We start from the raw sequence: 21,764 nt of genomic DNA on the forward strand, positions 1-21,764 counted from the left end.
ACTACAAGCTGGGAATGACTTGCACTATTTCAAAAATGCAAGCCTGCTCATTAAATGAACACACACGAATATTGACTGTTAAGTCGGGTTTGAGAACTAAGCAAATAAAACACCGTCATCCCAGCAGGTGAATTTTGGATAACGCGAGATACTGCAGGCCGATATCATCATATAAAATAACTGCGAAAAAAAACTAACAGGGCTTGCAAGGTTTTTCGCTATTTTACTGATAAAGCAATTTGGAACTAGATATAGATTTAGATTGAGTACAAATAGTTTAATCTGATGAATCAGGTACATGTACATGTAAAATCACATTTGCCTTCAACAACCACAGCACAATCAGCCCTCCAGAAAACCACAGGTTGTCTATGAATTGTGTAAGGCCCATTGTCACACCAGGCCCCTAGATGATGCCAGCTTTACCATATTAATGCGTGCATGGTCCTGATGCACATAATGTACTGACTTTAAAAAAAAAAAGGGGGGGGGGAGAAATCTTGTGACCTGCTGGGTAAATGCTAGTTCCTTTCACTCAGCCTGCCCCCAAACACAATGCTGACCTGATCCCCCAATTGTGCTGTGCACACAGCGGGGCATTCACTCACTTCGCCGATTTGCATATAACTTTGCTTTCAATTATCAAAGATGGCATAAAAACCGCTTAGACCCACAAAAAAAAAAAAAGGCACAGTGTGTATTAAACTACATCAATAGTACACATATACACAGGACCAATTTGCCCTCAGGCTGTTGTACAATGAATTATACATGTACAACTTTGGCGGTTATGGCAAAATTTCCTTTCTCCTCCATTCCCGACCCACAATTGTTGTCCTGCGTCTAAGTAAATTGAGCCATCAAACTACTAATTCCATGAACCTTGTCAGAACACAACGATCATACATTTATACACAACTTGGTTTATACCTTTTGTCCGTTCGAAAGGTTCTGCCCTTTGCCACCATGCAAAACCTCCCAATTTTGATGAGCCATACCAACCAATTCAGTCCTTTACAAAAGTTAGTACACAAACTCCCCTGCCTGCTGTCAGTAAAAAACACAACCAGTATCGACACATATAACTTGTACAAATGACATCATACAACTACAGAACACCATTTCTTAGTAGAATATGCTATCATTTTTGTCATTCAGAAAACTGGACTTCTTAATTTTTCTCAGTGATTCAGTGGGCACTAACGACAAACTGAATTCCATATTTCATCTTCACCAGCAACATAAATTGCCATCGCTGGCACGCCTCCAAGTTGCTATAAATATTTGTTTCCCCATCAACCAGTATTTCCCCGAATGCCCCTCATGGCTGCCCATTGGGTAACTCTTGCTGTAATGTCAACATTTAGTAACCATACAGCTCCCCGTCTTTAATGACAGGCCAAGATTTTGCGGAATGTGACAAATGGGAGTATAGCCCGCAATGATTGTTAACAGATGATGCTGATTGGTCGAGGACAGAGAGAGCCCGCAAAGTGAAAGACAACACAACGCTGGCCCTTGTGAAGTGAGGCAGCATTGACCATGACTTTCAACTGTGCTGCAGACAGGAATCCAGGAGGGTTGACTTTTGACACGCATGGCAGCAGTCGCCTACACAAACCATTGTCAGCTTCACGCATTCATGTATGCTGATTGAAGCCCAAGTCGACTAGCCATAAATATGAACCCCCTTTATGCAAAATGAAGGGCAATAGAACGACTCTCATACAAGTCCGGCACTATAGGTTCTTTCAAATCAATTCATTTCCATACAATTCAATTCTTTTCTCACAATATGAAAATACTACATCAGTACATGTATGTCCTTATACAAAGGAAATGGTATTTGATTTCCAGTAGTGGTGTGTTTCACCAGCAGCTGTGTTTCTACACGACTCTAACACTCCTGTAAAATCTCCAGAAATGCATGTTGTACAACACATACCACGCAGTGAACATGATCGCTCTGTACACTGCAGTGTGTTGTACCTGCTGTGGGAAACCCATTCAGAGTGACACATTATCAGAAGTCAACCACTGGTCACTGCTGACACACCATGACAACACACACAGTACCACCAGACAGGCTACCAGTCAGTTGACCCCGGAACGAGGTCACTGGCTCCCTGTGCACTTGGCTGCTCCGATTACCTCATCTGAGGTCACCGCTGGACTGTTGGTCAACCACTGTGAAATGTGTGGAATGTATGTCAAGGGGAGAGACAAGCCACAAGGGATGTAGGTTGCACAGCACGGGGCAGGTTGAATGCTCACTCACACCATGCGTAGACATATTGTACAAGCACAGATACATGTTTATATGCATGTACATTTATACATACATGAACACTCCCTTGTCTGGATTCTTGCTCTACGGTTTAACAGCAAGGGGAACCCTAATGTTGGTTCTTTTCACACATCGCCCACCAGACAGCTGGGAATTGGCTTTGCAGTTTATAATTACTGCCAGCTCTGTTGGAATAACCTTGGATTTGCTGTCTGGCTGGGGACTGGAAGTCAACAGAAGTTAAATGGCTCTGGGCTGTAATTACCTAAATTCAACCATGAAATTCTAATTTCCTCACTTGTGCCGCAACTCCCCCGATTCACACACAAACACTCTCCACATGGAGTTTGTTTTAAAAAAAAAAAAGCTCATGTAGTTTGAACTTACCTGCGAAATGTAGACAACACGGTCTGCTAATGATCCCGGTGATGCATGTACAAGCACACAATGAATATGCAGGCCTACATACCGACTTTGCGATCCTCACGGCACTCGTTTAAGAGATGTTGCTCTCGTGTCCCCGTTTAAATTGTGAAACATTAGAAACCATTAGCCATGCACTAGATCATTTCCACCATTATGCTGGCATATTTTTGCTGTGCGGCGGCCAATTATTCAGCTGGCTTTATTACGGTTCACAGGACAATCTAGCCTTCTAGTTATTAACCTTACCTGACCCCTAGCAAAATATCTGCCACAGACGGCTGTCAAATATTGCATTACAATAAACATCCTGTGTAATTAATGGGCGCTGGGCTTTACACTTGGCTCCATTAAAAATCCCCGAAAGAATGGCACTTGGGCTTTTTAGATGGAGGGCCCGGTTAACATCATTTGACATGTTCCTGTGACATCTTAGGCAGTGTTAATGGGTCATTTGATTGGCTGACTCATCAAGAGAGAGAAGGGAGAGAAAAAAATAGAGTGAAAAAGGGAGTTGGAGAAGGGGGAAAAAAAGGAAGGGAAAAAGAGAGAGAACCGCTTTGTGTGATGAGCCCCGCGGCAAAACACAAACAGAGCCTCACACTGGCCTTTCACTGCCGCTCAGTTTTTATTATGCAGGATTTTAATTGGAGATGGTTGAAGCTTTTGTTGCGAGTGGCTTTCTCTCAAAGGGCAGGAAGTAGGCCATTTGTGCCACATATGTGCATGATAATCAAGGGGAATTAAGGGCTGGGAAATGTGGGGGGATATGCAGCCGACGTGAAGCGCTTTAGTGATAGATTAGCAGTTAACTCTGGCTGATGCTCCTGTGGGGGGGGGGGGGGGGGGGGACTTTGCTGGAGCTTCTCTACCTCTTACGGCTTGTCTTGGGTTTTATCAATAATTTATGACAGCATAATGTGACTTTATAGCAGTCCGACAAAAAAAAAGACAGGCATGATTCCCATCTTATATGAAATGATATCATTTAGACAGGGGAGAAGGAAAGAAAATCACCCCTCCAAATCCCAATCTTAGATGACAGGTGCATTAGGATGATGTCCGACTTAAGAACTCCATCCAGTTGCAAATCCTCGTAAAGTTCTCGCCGGATTCCCAAATGTAAAGAGAAAAAAATCATCTTCGGTGGACTAGCAACATTGACTTCTGACAATTAACAGAAGTCCTTGCAAAGTGGCTTATACCAACAAAGGTTGTGCATCTGTCCACGGTTTTCTGAAACCTACCTCCGTTAAATTCAAGAAATGAGAATCGGGTTTCATCTCCCTGAACTTGCGGTTGATCTTCACAAAAGAAACTTTACCATACTAGTTGACTTCCTTGCACCAAGTCGTGACATGTAATCCATGTTCTTGTCAAAGGTATTAAGAACATAAACACCCACAAATCTTGATTATAGCTTTCAGCGGTACAATCGAGGGCCTTGCCCTTTTTAAAACCAACATTCTGGGCCAAGTGACTCTATGAACCCTGTCTATCGTTAAGGGACCCCAATTCATTTTACACAGTACATACCCCCATCTGTTTCACCTTTCACGATAATCAAGGAAGGTTACTCACTGATAAACTTCCTCCCAGAAAAAAAGAAAACCCGATGTGCTTTTAGAACAATTTTCTACAGTGTTTTGTAACTTTAAAACATCATCAAGTTATTTTTTTTCTCTCGCCCAAAACGAAACCACCATGCAATGTGGGTCTGCTGACAAGTGGCCGCCTGACCCCCAATCAACTCTGGGGGGACCCAGCTCATTTCAGACCCCATCTGCTTTATCTTAATGGTAACTGTCAACAGCTTCATAATAATCCATCCAATGGGCCAGGCCCGGGCTTTCACTAATTAAAACTGGCCCATAAAAGGGCATGGTCAGGAAACCTAGCGTAGGTTAATAGTCCCGCAGGAGCTACCTAGATATGCCAGGCATTTCAACAACTGCTGACATGTGTTGCACAAGCTCTTTGCTACTTCCCCTTCTGTCTACCATGAAGGAGAAAAAACTTCATTGAGTAAATAAGCCAGGTACTAAAAATGTATTTTTCAGTCTTTTTCTTCATGACCTCTGACCTATAATCTGGCGCTGGCCATGTTGGGATTAGATTTGAATGCACCTGCCTAAAAAAGAAAAAGAAAAAAAGAGCTGTGTAATGAGTTTACACTGCGCGCCATCAGATATGGAAAATTCCAACTCCGGTAACGATCTGTTTATTGTTTTAGGGGCAACTGGAATGAAACAGATCATTAAATCTTGGAATCGATGACATGATTTCAATAGAGTTAAAGAGAACTCTCAGAATGAACAGCAAGGCTTGCTAAAAGTGTTAGCTCCGAGAAAAAGAAGGTTTCAAAGTCTACTCAGTTACTTCACAAATGGTTGAACTGAAACTAAATTTATTTTGTAAATGCTAACAGAATGCAAGTGTCAAATCTTTGAAACTCAATCAAACGGTATAGCAGATTTGGTTTCCCGCAGGATTTAATTGATAATGCTAAAAAAAAAAAAAAAAATAAAAAGGGAGCCTGGGGAAGCTTCGGACAATTTGTTGAAACAAAAAATCTACACCAAAATGAATAATGCAAAAGCACTTGGTGCAGACCAGAAGTGCTATTAACTGCTGTACGTTGTTTTATGTTACACTCGGTAGGGCAATAATCAACTTGTTGCATAGCACGAGTGCATTCAAGAACCTTTCACTTATAGCTGGCCAACCAACCGACTAGTCACAACGAGCAAGCTTAACACATTCCATTACTCGCTGGTAGACCGCTTATATGCGGTTTCTTTATGACATATCTTCTCTTTTTTTTTTATTGGTTGAGGTAGTCGAGCTTAGAGGCACATAGTGTTAATACTAGGCGACGGTATGCAAATGACAAGTCCGCTTTAGTGTGTAGAGTAGAGAGAGGGTTGGGTGAACTTTCCTTAATCAGCGACAGGTTATTGCCCCGGTTGTTCCAGGCAAGCAGAGCGCCAGGGGACTCCCGAGATATTATCCCATATGCTGCCTGATGTGAGTGACACCTCCCCAATCCAATTTAGGACGAAATCAAAACAAAGAAGGATAGGTTATTTTATGCGCACTGGCCAGATTGCACCCTCTGATTGCAGAGGCACAGGGGCAGGGAATATGTAAAAGAGTCTCTGATTACAATCCCACCTTGACTGTGGTTGAGATTGTGTCTCTCTCTCTCTCATCTTCTTCCTCCTCCCCCCCAACACTCGCGCGCACACACACATAACACGCCATCCCTACCCTACCGGACAACCCCCGCCAGTAATGATGAATTAGGACTGGGATGAAACAAATAAATCAAAGCGCGTACAGGCATCCCCGCAGTGACTTGTGGGAAGGCGGGAATTCCCGTAAGCTACCCGTCCACGGATTGGGTTCCTATCCGGCAGCCGTTCACGGGCCACTTGAGAGATATATTCTATCTCTTTTTCAGCGCAGAATCGTACGGAAGAAAAAAAGAAAAGGAACAAAAAAGAAAGTAGAAAGGATGGGCATGGTGATTACGGCAAATGGAATGAGCGCAACAAAAGGAACGACTTCAGCCAGAGGCGGCGCCGACTCAGCTCAGCCGGAGCAGGACAGGAAATGGCTTTGGAATAAGTTTCGAGTGACATCACAAGTAGGCTAAAAAGTCAGCTTTTTCTTTCTCCGCAGGGAAACGCATTACCAGAAAATTACTTGACTTTTTTTTCTCCCTTGGTTGGGTGGGGGAATAAAGTGTTTTTGCCAGCACTTAATGACTGGTATTTCACTGCCAAGCTCAACCATTCGTCATGGAGGGAAAGATATGAAAACTGACATATTTGTTGTTCAAATACCAATATCTCGGTTTCGTATCACAAAATACGATCGTATAATCTCAAGACTGGAATAAGAAAGTCTGCTTAATGAAGTGCGGTACCAAACTCAAAATCCAATTTACATTACATTGAATATTATCACAATACTGAACTCAAATCAAAACTGAACAAGATTCATATCTTCTTTCCTCCTGACTAAAAAAATCTTTGCCTCCTCCATAAAGCTTTCAATTCTGAGAAAGCAGGCTGCAGATACTTGAACTTTCCCCAGCAAGTCATTTCCCCCCCGACATTTATGCATTTCATAATCCATGCAGTACCGCAAGAACCATTTCAATATGTATGTGTGCCATTTAAACAGCACTGTGCAATTACATATGCCGAGACTTCAAAGTATGTGGTGGCGGGCTTTCACTTCAGCGGGGAGGAGTGTTCCAGACTGGTTTTTTTTTTCTTTCTGCATTTGCCTACAATCAAGTGCATGCATGCTGGCATGATGGACGGTGTGTTAACCTACAAAACGCTGTAGCCTGTGTTTTGGTTGGCAAAAAAACAGAGTGGTTAAACAAAACAGAGAAATGACACCTACCTGACACTGACCTGTGAACTGTGACCTGACCCAGAAGAGCGAGTGAGTGAGTGAGTGAGTGACCACCGGCCGCTTTGAATTGATCTCACTGTGTGCAGAGCGACCAACAGGTCAAGCGTCAGCATCCTAAACGTCAGCTGGCAGAGATGGACCGGCGAACAACAACTCACCTTGTCCCCAATTGACTGGGCCGGCGCTGTCTAAACACACTGATTGCCACCAGCTAAACCGACTAGTGAGCACACTGATGCCTAACTGGGCGAGATCCAAACCTTTCTTTCTCCCACAGCTTGTTGTACCACAAGCCACTGACTGAGAGCCGACTAAATGAATGCATACACAAGCCTCTGTACAAGAAATTAATGTTGGCAGGCGGCTGATCGGGCCTGCTAATGTCATAGGGTCATTAAACCCCATGTGGACAAGAATGACTAATAGTTTCTCCCCAGCACTGATCAACTTCCACTCATCTACACAATCTACTACGCAAGGCATTACAAGGAAAATATCATGGGCTGGCTGGCTCAAGGGGCTGGATGGTCCCGAGTACCAACTTGTACTGTTTTATAGGCCAGGGTATCAAGTTCTAATCGCGGGTATATGATTGCAGTCAGCACACTTAGCAGCGCTGGAATTCAGAGTGTGCGTAAGACGCTGTCCCAGTAATGACGACGATGAGAAGGATTGAGCAAGAGAGAGCGAGAGCTAGAGTTGTAGAGAGATGAAAAGAGAGCACGGAGACGGGGAAAAAAAAGCCCAGTGACTAACTGTATGCATGGCTGCAGCGATGCGCAGATATGGAAATATGCATTTGCATAATTGTTTCCATTAAGCGCGGGACTCAAGTGCCTGCCTGGCCTGACATTTTGCTAATCAGCAAGATGAATCTGCTAAAAGGCAATCCAAGAAAAAAAGAAGATTAGGCCTTTAAAAATGCACTGGAATAAACCCGGGATGGCAAATGGGCCTCGTCCGTCCTCATCAGCATGTTCAGCTTTGAAGAGTCCCTTGACAGATTCTCAAAAAGAAGGGGAAAAAAAACCCATTCCTATCGGTCGGCTTAATATGCTACATCAACCGTCCGCACCAAGACGGAATAAATTGCATATTTTCCCAATGACATTAAAAATCTTTATTATTGCTTCCATATGTACTCTTTTCAGAATCGATGTCAAATAAATCTTTGTCCATGGTGTCGTTTATTAACGGATCTCAGAAGGTATCGTTGCAGCAGCTGGGGCATGAGTCCCACATAAATTTGTCGGATGATGACAGCAACAGATGAAATTCCTCTGTGCCAATTTTAAGTATGCTCCCAAAAGATAATTTTAGAAGATTGCGAGTTAAATTCTGGAGGGTTGAGTAAAAAGAAAATGGGAATTTAACTGTGAGTAATAAAGTTTGAGAGTCCAGGTAAACAAATCATTACTTTTAATATAAACAATACATGAATGTGTATCTTTGAGTCTTGCAAAAAAATGACTCGTAGTCAACAAAAGGAAAGGAAAGAACAACAATTTGGCAAATTCCTCAAAATTTGTTTGGGGACTTAGAACCAAACAAACTAATGCCTGAAACTATGTTTAACAGGCCCGTTGCAGAATAAATTGAATTTCTTTAATACCTGGAGTGTTAAAAATAGTGTCTACACCCCCTCCCCAACCTTAAAGCTATGGGCTCAAGAATAGCAGTTGAATTTCAGCATTCCTGTTCCCCCTTGCATGTACTTTGTGTCTGCGCCTCGCAGGATACCATGCCCGCAAGCCGCTGGCATTGGAAGGACAAGTCTCCACGCCTAAACTATAATCAATGCGGTATTGTCCCGAAGACAGGCCCTCGGCCAGCCAGTTTTTCTCATGTATGTGTATTCCGCATCGACAAGCCCCCCCTAGACACTGTCTTAATCTAATTGTGCCAACCGAGAAGGAACAACAGGAAAGAGACTACAAACTGTCAGGCCGTATCTGGGTTAGTGCAGGTCATAGGGGTCTGTCTCCTACTTACACCCACCCCGGCCGACCCGTGTGACGAGGCCGGGGTAAAAAAAAAAATGAAGGAAAATTGCAAATTAAAGAAGTGGAAATTAGCGTTACGGTCTGTACAAATTACCCCAGGCGGGTTACAGAGAGTAATTTTGTACTTTCCTTTTCTATTAGGCTCTTGGCTACAGGTTCCTTTCTTCAACATCTTTTTCTTTCCTTTTTTCCTCCAATCCTGGTCGGCCAAAACATCGAAACTCATTACAGTGAAAACTGTGCAGGCAGTTTTCTTTTTCTCGAGCCCCGTTAGTCTGAGACTACGAAGAAAACTTGTGACAGAAACTTACTGAGAAAAGAAAACGAACTAGAGATGTTGGGTCTTTGTTGCCTATAGATGACACTGCATTTCAATGCAGACCAAAACTAGTCAATGAAAATTTCAGACAGCCTTTCCCAGAACAAGACAAAATTCTATTCAACTGAACATAACTTTGCACTCGACCACACATGAGCTGTAAATATCCACATGTGGATTTATGCTCCTCAACAATCACAAACAGACCAACAACAATCCTTTTTTCTTCCATGACAAGAACAACCGGCATATTTTCTTCTTAATTAACACGGGCATGACACTGATTGATCAAGACCCCGTAACCATAGCAGCACCCATGGATCCTGTCTGGATGACGTGCAGGTGTCAAAATCTGTACCCCCTTTTCTTGTGTGCCTACACCCTGCCATGTCATTAGCAGGTTGGCCCATTAACCCACTTGATTACATTAACCTACTTTTCTTTGCTCTTTGTTTGCATTCTCTCTCGCTGATCACCGTGATCACGGGCCGGCCGTTCCCTCTGACCCTCATGCTGCTGGGTCATGTGACCATAAAAGCCAATCTTCGCACACACCCACATACACAACACACACCCCATGCAGGAATACAATACACAGACCGGGGCTATACAACAGCCCGAGTGTTTGTCTAATTATCAAGATTAAAAAGAGAAGACGGAAAAAAATCTGGACGCTTAATGAGTACACTGCGATGAATAACTCATTTAAGGGATTAATACAAGGATGAAGGGCTTACTTTCTCCAAATACGGAAGCCGTCTTAATTAAGTAAATTCCCTGCAAGTAGGCTGGCGGAGCGATGAGTAAACCTCATTAGTGGAGCGACAGAGATGACAAGATAGCAATAAGAAGCGCCCCCTCTTGATTAAAAGGTGCCAACCAAGGAAACAAGTAAACGGATAGTAGTGGTCATCATGCCGATCTTGGTCACAAATCCTAGAGCAACATTCTTAAATTCTGTCCACACCACAAATAACCAAACAGTCCCCACTCTTCTCTTTTTGAAATTTCATAAACTCTATTTTTGACTGCCGCATGGAACATGCATCAAATCACCACAGAATGAAAGACCTCTACCAAGTTTGTTACTTTCACAGACACCATTTGAAGACAAGTGTACACAATGTTTCCAATCACAAGTACCAAAACCGACGGAAAAAACCTTAGTGTGTACTAAACTAGACCAAAATTACAGTGTGCACATTTCATGAATGAAATGGTCAATAAAGCAAATACAGGACATGATTCCATCAGGAGAGAGCCAAATTGGAGAGAAATGCCATCATTATGACTAACCATGACTTTCAGTGACTAGGAGAAAGCATCATCTTTCAGCTCCCAATATTACAGACATCTATACCTTGATTATTCCACAATTATGGAAATTGTCGTTTACTGCTGCTGAAGTAAATCACATGTTTATGTGCGCCATATCTACAAATTTGATTTGGTGATTTGAAAGATACAAGTTTATCTAGTAACATTCTGTCTGAGGGAACCAAACATGCAGAAAATGCACAATTTGTACTTGAAATTTTCGTGGTTTTTTTTTGTTGAGTTAACAACGAACAAAGAAAAGAGGTAACTGAACGTAAGACCGAACTTATAGAACCTGACTTATTTGAAGTTCACCTGTAAACAAACTCGACCACCCCTTCATAATTTGGGTTTATTTTGTCCCACTGTACTGCGAAATGGCAATTTTCCAACTTCATGCTCAGTTTGTGATGACTGGTCACATTTACATATGCCACATACTGTGACTCTTTCTTCAAATAGATTTTGAACATGTACGCTCTTCTCATTCAAGCAGCTCGCAGGTCTACAAAAGATTGTCCCCTTTACGTATTATTGTTGGTTTACTGTTAATCCATTGCATGAATCCTTTTCATTTTACACTAAGGTCCCCCCAACAAAAAAATTCTTGCGGTTAATCCCGAGTTAATATCCAAACAGGTAGGGCCAGTGTTGACCTATGACCCGTTCTAATCTCCACAGTTTGTCTTTATTTGGATGAACCTCATGGGAAAGTTTTCCCCTGACTGAGTGGAATAACCTTGCCATGTTGTTTATTAGCTGGCAGCCTGTAAGATGAACTGGTCCAATTTTCCCCAGCACTGGGTGGTCTGTATCAAGTGCAATAAACTCATTAAAAAACTTTTTTTCTTTATTCAGTTTTTATGTCTTTTTCTTGGGGGGGGGGGAGGGGTTCCTTCAGTCTCTGGTCTTTTCATCAATCTTTCATCACCTCATTTAATTACAGTTGGGCCCTGGTATTTGGGTCAATACGTAAACATGGATTTATAACTTGTACCTGAGTGAACTAATGCAGGTAACATTAAAAAAAAACCCACAAAAATCACATTAGCAGGCGATTTACAAATTCTTCGCGATGCAAGTAGTTTTCAAAGTGCCATTCTTGGGATGCATTTTGTGGTGGGGTTTAGGAATCCTTGGTCGTCTCTTCCAAAAAGCTTGCCAAGATTGCTCTTATCGAGCTTGCACTTGGCAAGAAAGGACCGTTAGTGAAATCACTGTGACAACTGTATCAGCCAGTGCATCACTCTGTATCAAATTGACTATCTTTAGGCTCTTCGAATCTGACCACAAAATATGTTTTCGGATCAGTCATACTGCATCCTCTTTCGTAATCATTCACACTGAACCTGTTCGATAAAAACACCTGAAACTTTTCACAGCAATGCAACAGGGAGGTAACCAACAAAAAAAAGAGAGGAAATTGCTCTGCTCTAGAACACATTTAACAGTGTTTTTTTTCCATTTTTTTTATGGCACAGAATATCAGAGGACAAGTTGCATGTCTGTTCCGGATCAATTTTTGATTTGATTTGATTTTTTTGAAAGAACCGCAAGGTGTACCCAACAAGTATGGTAACCATCATTAGTCAGACTCTCCTCAACAATTCACACTCGCAGGCTACCGGGGAAGCAGATACAAATCGTCATGCATAATCTTTGACAGAATCAGAGCGTTACCGTGGCTGGGCCCCACATAAGAGCCTGGACAGAATCAATATGCATGTGAAAACAATATGAAGTGTTGAGAGCCTTACAGGGGGGTGATTCACCAATTAAAAAAAAAAAAAATTGAGTTCAAAGGTTCATGAGTTCCTTGAAGAATAAAAATGTCACTGGCATTTAAATGCACTAGTTCGAGACACACACACACAGTTGTGTGTTGGCGAAACATGGATTAAGATTAACCTTTTCAGAGTGGATGACGGTTCTTAACAGGAAAATGTTCTCAACAATTGCGGCTCTGATGAGCTGTCCGTTCCTGTTTTTTTCTTCGTTTCCGGATACAAATGCAAAACCGGTCTGGCACCTTAACAGAAGATGCAGCAGTGAATCCGAGGTGCCACACCTTGATGATAGCACGTTTGAATTACAACTACTCCCACTTTTCCCCATTCTTTTCAGAAAAAAAAAACCTGAAATAAAAATGCACATATTCTCCTTCACCAAGTTCTAAAATTAAACAGCAATTTACATATTTGTTTTCACCAGAAACAAAACTTTCCCTGTTTTTGGCCGAGGGAGTTGTTAATCATGGATCATGCCAGCTAGTACAAGCATCCCTGAAGATCCAACCCAAACAGACAAGTTGCCTAATCCCAGGTGGCATCCCCGATCTCAAAAGGTCCCCGGGGTCTGGCAATGTGCTCCCTCCCCTGTCCCCCTTTTCAATTCACACACACACACTGCTTGACCACAAGACTGCCCTAAGACCAGGGCAATGCACTTTGGTCTGGTCACTCTCAAGTCTGGACACCTGGGGGTCAGTCCATTGACTGCAGTGACTGGGAATGGGAGGGAAGGGGGGGGGGGGAGAACACAAGAAAAGTAGAGCATGGGTGAGAGAAAGAAAAGAGAAAGACATTGTGTCTGGTTGTTGATTCGTTCCTAACCCCCTCCCCCCATTTTCCCCACTCCCCACGGGATGGGCATGTCACCCTTGCTGATTCACAGCCCAGTTCCTGTGTCTGGAAGTGGATGGCATTTCAACAATTAACTTGTTAAGAGGTCCTCATCATCATTCTTTTTATGATGAAGAGTTCAGTTCCTGTGTTTCTAGCTCCATGCTGCAAGCCGGTGCAGTGCTTTGTTTACTAGTGCCACACCCTGATTTAAAAACAGTAATTTCTGTTACTTTAAAAGTAGCATATCACAAATCTTTCTAACCTATTCCACCAATTTGCCAAACACGACCCTAACAGTCCTCAATCCTCCAATTTAAAATGATTTTCACTCGCTCTTGGGGGTTAGTGTAAAAGAAACGAAAAATGCCAAGTTTCCAATGGCACTGAAAATAGCCCTAAAGTAAAATTGATTGATTCATCCCATGATATGATGAGCCCTCATACACGTACATGGAAGAAATATTGGATTTAGCAACTGGCTTGACAATTATGTGACTCGGTTATCCCCTTCACTGGATGTCGATGCGATCACAGAAATTAGAGAGTAAGTCCAGAGACAGAGAAACTTAATTTACATCACCAACCCAACCCCCCCCCCCCCAAAAAAGAAGAAGATGGAACTATTTTTTGTGGCCATTCTTCTCCGCAGTTACATTCTGCAGTTGAAATGCTTCCTTCCTTCAAGTAAATGCATGCAAACTACACAACAGCTCCACTCATGTTATTAAATATATCTCACTGAATTCCTCGGCCTTTGCATGTTGATTTGATTTCACTGTTAACTTCCTCCACAAAAGGAATACATCTTTTCACATAGCCAATGAAAAAAAAAAAAAATTCTCGGACAAAAAAATAAAATCACCTGATTCAAAACGACACCAAAAAAGAGACAAAGCTCAAGGCACTTTTTTTGTACTGACAGCAAAAAAAAAAAAAAAAAAAAAAAAAGGAGTTCTTTCCCTTGATAAAACAGACATTCCATAAATTATGCACTTTAACCTATACATAGAAACCCCGGTTTGCAAAGTTTCCTTTGTACATGTAGGTTTCGACAGTGATCAATTGCACAAGGGAACTTCAAAAGCCCAGAACAAACACGTTTACAGGACCATGTTCCAGGTACAAATAAATTTAAAAAAAGGAGTAGTATCAGGTTTGATTAACAAGAATTTTTCATTTGTTGAAGTTGTACTCAGTGAGTTGTGAACAGTGATTGGTCGAGTATAAAGCATCTATTACGCTGCGCGGGTACGCATGGCTGACACTCACTGGAACCCCCTCTCCCCCTTTGGCAGAAAGACAATGGTGTCGTACCGTAACAAAGACACCATCGGTGGGGGGAAAAACTAACATGGGACAATGAAACAAATATGTCAGAAAAAACAGAGACTTGACCTTGTATATGTGTGCATGCATGCCTGGTGGTGTTTTGTGTGCCCACGATACCCGGACTCACAGCACAATGGTGGACAAGAATAACTTAATCTGGTGAAACACTCAACACTCCACCAATCACTGCATCACAGACTGTAATCTGTTAAGCTGACTGCCCAACTGAGAATTTACAAACTGACCCAATAGACTGGGACTTCACTTACTCATTTGGTCTACTTCACGCAGTGCCCAAGCAGTGCCGTTTTTGGTTGTTGTTAATTCCTGCAGCAGTGTACAGACACAAGTTGTCCCCGAGAAACAGTACAGAATGAGCCAAGAGACAGAGAGGGCCCTGTGACTTTTTAGGGTCCATGGGATTCAGAGTCACCAGCTGTTAGAATGGGTCGGTTTAATGAGCTGGAAACTGGCTATTCAGCACCCCGGCTGGTATGCCAAAAGAAAAAAAAGAAAAAAAAAATGTGTATAGACGCCGGACAGATATTATGAAGAAAAGAAAAAAAAAGGAAAAAAGTTCAAAGACAAGGTTGTGGTGTACCGTGATTGCCGGCTGGTGGTTGGTTGGGAAGACAATTACCGCAGTGAAGCGGGGCATAATTGGTTGAGTTTACTTGTGGAAGGAAACAATGGAATAGCACGGTCCCGGGGAAAACCTAAGGCTGCTCGGCTGACACACACACACACACACACTCACGACACATGCACACCATCATTATTTTAGAGCAGCGGCGGCGGTGCTCAGAGTTTGTCTTGCAGGGGACCACGGGGACTGGAATGTGTTTATCTCTTTGAAAATGGGAATAGGGTCAAGGGCGATGGATATGCATATAAATATAATTATGTGAAGTTGGGGAAGCTTTCTGGAGTCATGCCAGGGAAGGGAATTAAAAGCAGTTGGGAGTAAATTATGATTGCAAGTGATGAGGCCTGGCTTTTTCTTGTTTGGAAGCATGGTTAAAGAGTCACTGGCAATGTGGCTGACTGGATGCAGTTACTTTCTTAAGGATCAGGCCCTGCTTTTGAGTATCATTTTTGACAATCTGTTGCCAGATTGAGTGAACAGACCCTCGTCAGAAAAACTGAGAGAAGCTATAGAACAGCTAGATAGTGTCACATTTCCCCAGTCAAATCATGTGTCTTCACAGCAAGTCCAGTTCAAACGACTTCGCGTTTCAAGAATAAAGTCTTTGCATTAAAGATATTCCATGCAATACGAAACAACCCCTCATTGTTGTGCAAATTCTCAACTCAAAAGAAGGTCTAACTTGAAAGCACAGATTATAAAGAAACGTGTCTACAACATTTAATGGTCACTGCTTTTGAGATTTCCGCACCAACAGGTTTTTCTTTCTTTCTGTCTTCCAAAAGGCACACATACCTGTCACGGTCTATTTCATCTCCGTTGGCTTGCACAGCTGACACGGTTGCCTTGGCCGAGTAACAAAATTAATCCTTGGAGTTGAGCGCCCACGCCCCACCAGGAAGGGACCAGGGTGCTGAACCACTTCACCCCCTGTCTCCCTCTCGTTCTTCCACTCTTCTCTTCCTAAATGACTCGGCAATCTCCTCATGCATCAGAATGTTTCCCTCCTTCTTTAATCCCTGAGCACACTTTGCCAAAGGCCCGGCTCCCCTCTGCTGGAATTTCTGTCCAGAACAAAGACAAAGACGGATTAGCCCTACTGAAAACAGAGGAGGATTATACTGAGGGGGAAGGGGGGAGAATGGCAGAATGGGAGAAAGTTAAGCCCCGCTATAAAACACCATAGGCTTTTGTCCCTTGACTGTCTTTCAATCCTGAAGGCATTCAGTCGGCCTCATTGGGGTACCCTGTATGTACTTTCCCACCAACGGATTAAGTCGACCTGTCATTAGCAATTTGCTTTTTTTCTTGGGTGGAGGAGTTGCAGGCCCAATGAGGTTACTCTGGTAATTAACGTCATAAGATGAGGAGGAAAAGGAGAAAGTGGAAAATAAATTACAAGAAGTTATTTAGAGTCCCGAAGGAAAGGTCTTGGAAGGAGCCAAAAAAGAGTACGATTTGCTGCAGCTAAACTTACAGTCACTTCAACTGCATGTATGGAGAGATTTGTTCTAGAACATGTTTCTTTAATAACTTTTACCTGTGTCTGTTATATTTGACACAAATACAGCAGACAACTCAAAACAAAACCAAACACAAAAAAAAAGGAGGGGAAAAAAACCACACAAGCAATCAGGCAATAATGTCGACCAATCTTTCATGTCCATTTTCATATGTCAATGCCATTTTCTATTATCAATGTTCATAAAAAAAAAATGGGGGGGGGGGGGGGGGGAATTGACAAAAGGCTGAATATGCCGAGTACCGATGATAAAGACTCAAAAGTGCCAACTCAGAAAAGATGACAAGAACATAATGCTGGAAAGTCAATAGACAGTTTCATTGTGCACTTTTAATTTCAAAGAACCAGCTATTGGCAAGTTGTCTAGTTCGTCTTATTAGCAGTAAACTAGATGTGAGCTGTGACTGCGATGCGGACCCACGTAAAAATTAAGGATGAAAAGCTGGCAATGAACATACGCATGGACAGACATCTCAAGGTCTACCGTTTCATTCCGGCACAGTTCAGCTAGTTTCATCTTAATTGAGATACGCACTCTTTCGAGGTAAACAGAACTGGCGAAGAAAAAAAAAAATCTTAAGAGCAATATCTTTTTCTTCTTCTGAGTCATAGCTTAAAGCCTACACTGAGATGTCAAGTACTATACATTACAATTGGCGATTAAGAAAAAAGCCATCAGCTAGGATAAAAAGTCTATGACTAATTCAAGATTCAGACTTATATGAGCAACTGCTGAAATGCGCAATATCTGCCCATCTGTTTAATTATTCACGAATCATCAATTGTAGCAAAACATGTTTTAAACCCACAAATGGTAACTCCAGAAATTTTTGAGGAAAATAATCTGAAAACTGCATAGCTTTTCAGGTGAGATGTACATGTAGGACATCTTTCATGAACACTCAAACAGCATTGTCAGAGTGTTAAATGTGACAAGACTATCTTGCTTCGATTTATACAAGCCAGAACTGTGACTCGCAAGCCAGTGTAGAGAAATACATATATGTGCCGTCAATTTTCTGGCAGATTTTTGCAATCAGCCCCCAGTCACTGGGAAGGACACTGACCCCTGACCTAGATTCGGCTGCTATCAGGTCATCACTTGTGGTCGAGTCTGACGGCCTGGGCGAAATCACGGGTCCCAGTCACCGCATTACGGCACGGAGACAATGTTGGTCAAAGCCAGTTGACCAAGTCCAAACCTGGGTTGACTATATCCCCTCCCTTCCTTGTTAACCATTTATGCACCAGTGTCTTTTGTCTGCATTGCGCCGACGTTATGTATGACCAGCCAAAATGCGGTAATGAACATCAATGCTTTTTACGACCCGCTATCTCAGGCGCTGCATACTCTCAGGGCAAATCTCGTAAGACAGGTGTCCTACCTGACGCATATAATCAGAGCCCAGCCGACCCCATGCCGCTTTCCTGTGAGACCCTACCCCAGCGCTACAACTTCCCCTTTTTAATTGGGTGGGGCTCTCTGGGACGGTCCCGCGGGAACCCCGCCAACTGTGTTCAATTAGAATCCAGGTATGAACAAGCAAAATTAACTTCATTTACAAAGCGGGCGATCGGTAAACAACTTGTTTCACCCTGGAACACGTTGCTAAAAAAAAAAGACCATTTCAGGTTTAAAAATACTACAAATAGTCTGACCTTTTGTGACCAGCAGTAAACTTGTTACTCATGATTTACAGGAGAAGAGAACGATGGAGGAAAAAAAAAAGAGTAAGGAGTAAGAAGTGTCCTTATTTTCAAAATTTGTTTCATCAGCGGACAAGATCCCTCCTTCTGGGTATCTCGTAGTCCGGGTGGCTACACAAAATCCCTCCCCAAAAAACCTCGCTGCTTAGGTGGAATACACAAACACACTTTTGGCTGATGAAAATGGCTGGAAGGTCTTAAACGCACACAATAACAGCGCCAGGAATGACACGCTGCTCCGGGCCCACCCAGGGCAAATGAACAGCAAAGGAAAAGGGAAGAGTATGACACAAGAATCTAAAGGAAATTTATTTCATCTTGGACAATGCCTGCAGGGCTTGAGGCAGGGCAGATTCACTCGGTGATGAGGAGCAAAAAAAAGTCAAAGTCGCCAGACAATCAGTTTGGCTAAACCAGTACTCCCGCTTATACTTTGCTCGCTTGGCCATCAAGCCGAGGAAAAAAAGAAATACAGATCAAGCTAAGAGAAGCCAGAGCTCTCCAGGCCATAAAGTTCATTAAAGCAATCACAGTTGCTGTGATTCACGTCATTCAAAAGAAAAAAAGAAGAGGGAAAAAAGATCAACTCCATTATGTCTCTGGATCGCCTCCCACACTGTCATGAGCCAGGAACACTTGAGAATTCAGATCCGAATCTGATCAGTTATTATCTATAATGCAACGGATGGGCCTTAATGTTGAGACACAGGATCGGGCCGAGCGGTAGCATCCCCCAGGCTACGCTTGTCCAGCGTTAAGGACGTAACAGGTACAAGTTGACGGCATTGACGCGCAGCGGTGTAATGGTTGCGAGCGAGGCGAGCTGAGCCTCGGATCATGCAAAACATCAAATCTGGTTCTAGCGGAGACCCATTACGCCTACTTGTACCTCAGAGCTACAACCGGGATTCATTAAACAAGAATCACAAAGTGACAAGACTCGTGATCCCTCATGTTACAGGGACAGGCGAAGAAGGAGAAAAAAACTTTGATTGTGACCCCATTATTGCTGGCAGGACAGAAGAGTTTTGCCTTAGCTGCCAGGTAGCTCTGTCCAATGTAACCCAACACCGCTGAATATGATTAACTGGTTGAAAACTGTTATTTCAACCTGAAAATGTATGGATTCAAGTCAAGAATGCATGGCAGGACTGTACAGTGGCCATGAATAAATCACTGCACGGTAATAACTTGGTCCTAAGAAAACACTTTGGCTGCGTGGACCTGCGGAAAGGAAAAACATCCACCGCGACAAGACAACAATAATCCATTTTGATGATTCCACGACGGTTGAAAAAAAAAAAATCAGACGACCGTTAAAACAGGGGCTTAAAAACCCCTGGCAAATGCGACGTGCAATTGAGAGCTGATGCAAGATACACCAGATTAGCCTTAACGAATGCAGCACCGCTCGCGCCAATCAATCCGAAGAAACCGCCAACTCCGCGACGCGCTGGAATTCATGTATGACCATGCGGCACTTCGGATGTTACATGTAAATGTACAATTTGTGCCCAAATTGATGCCAAGTGCATTTTGGAGGGACTCCCTTCCTCCGAAGTGGGGCCTTGCATGCATTATAATCAATCTGGGACCACAAACAGGTTTATATGGCGGGCACACGCTCACTGGCCGGCTTACACAACACAAAAAGAAAAAAGGGGGGAGAAAAACTAATGGACAGGGATGGGGAACACCAAAAAAAATGAGCAGCCAATGAGGCAACGGAAGATGCCGTGATGCATGCGGACATGCACGGCCAGACAGAGCTAAAGGAACGGCTCAACTGACAAACGGCGAGTGAAGAAGAAGAAAAATCGGGGTTTGGAGTGCGGCGGGTGAAGTGCGTCTCTCAGGAAGCGGCCCGGCTAGCAGGTGCTACCGTTCGGTGTACAGTTTCAATTGTGATATTGATTAAGAGATCAGGGTGTTCCTCCATCCTGACGTGATGGGAGGAAGTCAGGACGCCCATCATCCTCATGACAGTTTGCTCCGATCCAGAGAGAAGAAGAAAACAAGACCAAGTAGAGGAGCACTAAAAATCCACCCCCCCCCCCCCCCAAATAAAAGGACAAGCTGGGGTTGAATCATTAGAACTTTAAGTGCCGAGGAGAGTTTTGAAGAGATCTACGAAGCTGTTAATAATCCTCTTTGGAAACCAACTTTCAAAGTGCTTTAATCCTGGTGAATCTTGTTTCTTGATTCCATGGACTGAAAACACCAAATATCCAGGCATGCAACTTGGAAGTAACAAAAAAGAGGAAACTACAATGTTTGCAAGACTTTGTACAGTGTTTTTCGATGTTTAATGGCATAAGTGTGAAGTGAAAAACGGGGAAGTTAGCTGATCTGAGGAAACGTTGTAAGCCTAAATAAAGCATCAGATTAAGATTAAAAAGTCTGATTTGCCCCCCAAAAAGAAGATTTTATGGTTTTTCCCCTCAAATTTTAGTGTGGAAATAATCAAAATGCACTATTGGTAATCACTGTTTTATACATTTTGTACACAATTTTGCAACTTGTTTAACATCAAAATTAACAGCAGTGCTGCCAATACAAAACTTGTTTTACTGATGGGAGCTTTTTCTCATGGAGGAGAAAATGATAAATCTGCACTCACTGAAAGCCAATGAAATGCCATTGTCTTAAATGATACCGATTATCAAATGACGAAATGCCACCTTGCCTGCATTGCTGCGCTGGCACAATCACTGGGGCGTTTGCAATAACAAATTTACACCAAATTCTACTTGTCGGAAATCATCAGTGCAAACAATCTTTTTTCTTTTCTTTTTCAATTTCGAGGAAAACCAACACCGAATTCATCAGTCTCCAATCAGTGAGAGTAACGGGAGCGAGGTATATCAGCTCTTGTGTGCTCTAACGGCAAATGAAATAATTTTGCCCAGATCCTGTGTTCGGCCTCAGCCAAATAACAAAAGCGCCGGAGTACATCCCCGATTATTGGCCATTTACATGCAGATTCACACACCGAGCCTCCCCCCTTTTTTCCCCCCACCTAACAATTCAGCCTGTTTCCAATGGTGTAATTTCCTCATAAAGTGGGGGGGGGGGGGGGGGGGAAACATGACTGATTTTAGGACGGGCAAAGAGTCAATTGTTGGTTTTTTTATTAGATTGCAATTTTTTTTTTTT

The 21,764-nt window shown here is 42.8% G+C and overlaps 1 protein-coding gene across 1 annotated transcript in view; it reads right to left on the bottom strand.

The window, feature by feature from the left end:
* The window catches only part of LOC119739159 (zinc finger homeobox protein 3-like), a gene marked incomplete at its 5' end in the record, with an annotated part of 82,755 nt that overhangs the window by 35,895 nt on the left and 25,096 nt on the right, over window positions 1-21,764 (bottom strand). The window contains 1 exon segment of the mRNA XM_038213990.1: window positions 16,175-16,443.

The sequence above is a fragment of the Patiria miniata genome, unplaced genomic scaffold (assembly GCF_015706575.1).
Source record: "Patiria miniata isolate m_02_andy unplaced genomic scaffold, ASM1570657v1 HiC_scaffold_30, whole genome shotgun sequence".
NCBI classification, from domain to species: domain Eukaryota; kingdom Metazoa; phylum Echinodermata; class Asteroidea; order Valvatida; family Asterinidae; genus Patiria; species Patiria miniata.